Source organism: Sorghum bicolor, chromosome 7 (genome assembly GCF_000003195.3).
Source record: "Sorghum bicolor cultivar BTx623 chromosome 7, Sorghum_bicolor_NCBIv3, whole genome shotgun sequence".
NCBI classification, from domain to species: Eukaryota; Viridiplantae; Streptophyta; class Magnoliopsida; order Poales; family Poaceae; genus Sorghum; species Sorghum bicolor.
Genome location: NC_012876.2, coordinates 4,713,306 through 4,716,391, shown reverse-complemented (window position 1 = coordinate 4,716,391; position 3,086 = coordinate 4,713,306).

The window sequence follows — 3,086 nt, the reverse complement described above, 5'->3', positions numbered from 1 at the left end:
ATTCAGGTTACCTAAAAGAGAGAACAAATAGAAATTAAGTAGACAAGAGATAAAATGTTTTATCCTTGTAACAAATGAGAAAGAACTACTAAAGTGTTATTTAAGTCGGCAAACTATAAAAATTGTCTCTAAATCTTGCATTAAAACACAGTTGTTTAAAAAATACACAGCCCAAAATATTTGTGCATCGTAGTTTTAGATTTTAAAGGCTGCAAAAGTTTATTAAATAAACATGGTACTGATAGGTCAGACATCACAACTGTCTTCTACTGTTAAGTTTTTAGGTAACATAACATTGGCAGTTTTAGGTAACAGAACAATGACATCAGGATACTACAGGACATTGGCCAATAGAGAATGCCCTAATCTTACACCCAAGTTTCTCAAAACAGTTAGAGTTTGTCCGATCACCTGTCAATGACAAATTTAAAATTATTCTTTTAGGTTGAGATAACAAATTTAGGTTTAGCAAAAGCCAACTACACTAAGTATCGAGGAAGCAGGATTGCACAAAAGATCATTTGATGGTTTAACAATCACATAAAATAGGTTTAAAGGCAATCAGTCTATATAACTGCAACACTTATCTTGGCCTGCATAGAAGCATGTAATAGCCGATCCTTTGCAAAGTACGTCATCATCTGCATGAAAGCATCATATGTATGATGTAACCAAAAAAAGCTAAAATATGGAAAGCGCAGTACAAAAAATTCACTTGACCAAAACAACAAACATTTAGTTTCAGGCCATATATTAAATTGACATGGACATAAAGAAAGTCAAGAAGCAAGAACCAGGGATGATTTCAGCTACCAAGTAAAGAGGACTATGCAAGGCCGTCTCAATAATTTTAAGAGCCCTTAGACAAGCAAGACAATAAGGGCCACATGATCTAATGTTTTAATATGACAATTGAAGTTATATAGTACTTGCTATATAACTATTATTGTTATCTCAAATAAATTTGGAATAACATAAAATTTAGAACAAATTACTTGTAGCCTAGGTTCTTCTGTCCCTATGTAGCTTGATGAATTAAATAATTAAATTAATGGATCAACTATTTGCTTGAATCGCTTGATGCCTTAGCTTGTATGGATCGGATTGCAAGGTCAAAAAGCAATCCTTTTTTTTGCGAGGAGGTCAAAAAGCAATATGAAGTTGTCATCTAACAAACACTGAAACTGTACTGCTGCAATTGCAGGTGCAAGCTGCCATGCCCTACAACTGTCATTGAATACTGATGAACTGAACTGAAATACGCAGGAAGTCAGGGATGGAGGGACTGCGGCACCACTGCTCGCTGCGTTAGCGTCTAGATACGATTAGTCGATCACGTGGTTCACAGGATTACGGCAACTGGGAATGATGGAACAGCCGCCGCAGCACTCCATCACGTGATTTCGTGAACTCGCAAATACGAAAGGTCAACGTGCAAATACGAAAGGTCGCCGGAGCACTCCACCACGGGCCTGTAGGATTTGCCGGTGAGGGAGGAAGCAGATGGAGAGTCTGAGACGACGGCTACCTGGCAACTACAATGTCGTCGACTCGGCAGCGGCGGAGCTCTGAAGAGGCGGGTTTGGCGCCGGGGGCCGGGTGGGGCGGATCTATGGCAGCAGCACCACGCAAGGGCCAATGTCGCCTTGCGCTGCCCCCACAGCTCAGGGGCTCGAACCCTAACCGCTAGGTCACAGCCGTGGGGAGAGGGCGCGCGCTTCTTTGACTTCTCGAAGCTCCTTCAACTTGGTCGGTCCTCCTATAGGGCTACGATCCTTCTCCAGTTCTCCTTCTCGGAGCAGAAGGGGACCGTCGCGAGTCGCAGCGGCGGCGCTCCCGGGCCGGGAGTACCAGAGGGTACAGAGAGGCGGGGCGGTGTGCGTGGGCTGTGAGGGGCGCATCTCAGCATCGGGGCCCCACCTGTCGGCGCGAAAAAAATCACTGAGGGGGCATGGGATGATGGGAATCACGGGGGAGAGGTTGGGCGAGGGGGGGCGATTAGCCACGGCTGACGATGACTTGCGAGTCTTTTTAGTTGTAGAGATATAAAGATGTCTTCACCGTCGTTGACATAGACATCCAAGAGCTTTCCAACATGTTGGAGTATGTGCCATTTGGGTCCTCTAAAGTTCACGAGTATCAAGAGCCTTCCATAGGTCTAGTGTCGCTCCAAGTTGTCCTTAGGGAGGATTGCGAGATTCCCTTGCCCTTAGGAATTTCCACTACTTAGATGACACCCATGGTTCAATTGCCCAAACAAAAATTTCCACTAGTTGTCACCTTCGTTGAGGAAGCTATTCTAGTGGAAGATGCATCTCATGACGAGAATGTTGACTGATATGCACATGTGGCAATGAAGATCCCATTTACTCACCACCACTGAAGGAAGCTCGACCCGTTTTATGATTGGAGTTGAGGTTGAAGAGTCTTGGCTAACCGAAGATTCACCAATTGAGGCAATGTCTTCTCTTGCTACGACAACAATATACTGGCGTAAGTCCTACGAGAGGTCAGAGAAGCCTTTCATAGTGTCATCTTCAAAGAAATAGTCATCACACGTGTTGGATTATTTGGACTACTCGAAATAGTGTTATCTTTGATAATGGTCAGAAAAGCATTGGACTATGGAAAAGAAACTTCAAAGATGAACTTGGCCAAAAACAAAGCAAGCAGAAGCACCTTAATCAGTTTATGGAGAGATAGTTTTACTTAGTTGTTTTCTTGTTTTTGCTTTGGGCCTAGTTGCCTTGTATTTGCTCCTTGTACATAACATTATTTCATTTAATTGAAAAAAAAACATGTAGGGGATTCCCCTACTGATTCGGTCAACAAAAAGTCCTACGATAGGTTATCGCTTCTTTGAAGTTCTTACCTTGCTCATGAGCTCATCGCAACGTGTTAAAGGATTTAAGCATCATTGGGGATTTGGGGATGATGGAAAGTTCAACAAGGAGGCAACACCTACAAGATTTGTTGCCACCGAAGCTCCTCAAGCCTCTCATGAGTTTAAGAGGTTGTGTCTTTCAAGATCTCTTGGCGGGGGTTCCTTTGTCTCTTCTTTAGGTACTTGTCTCTATCGTAATTGT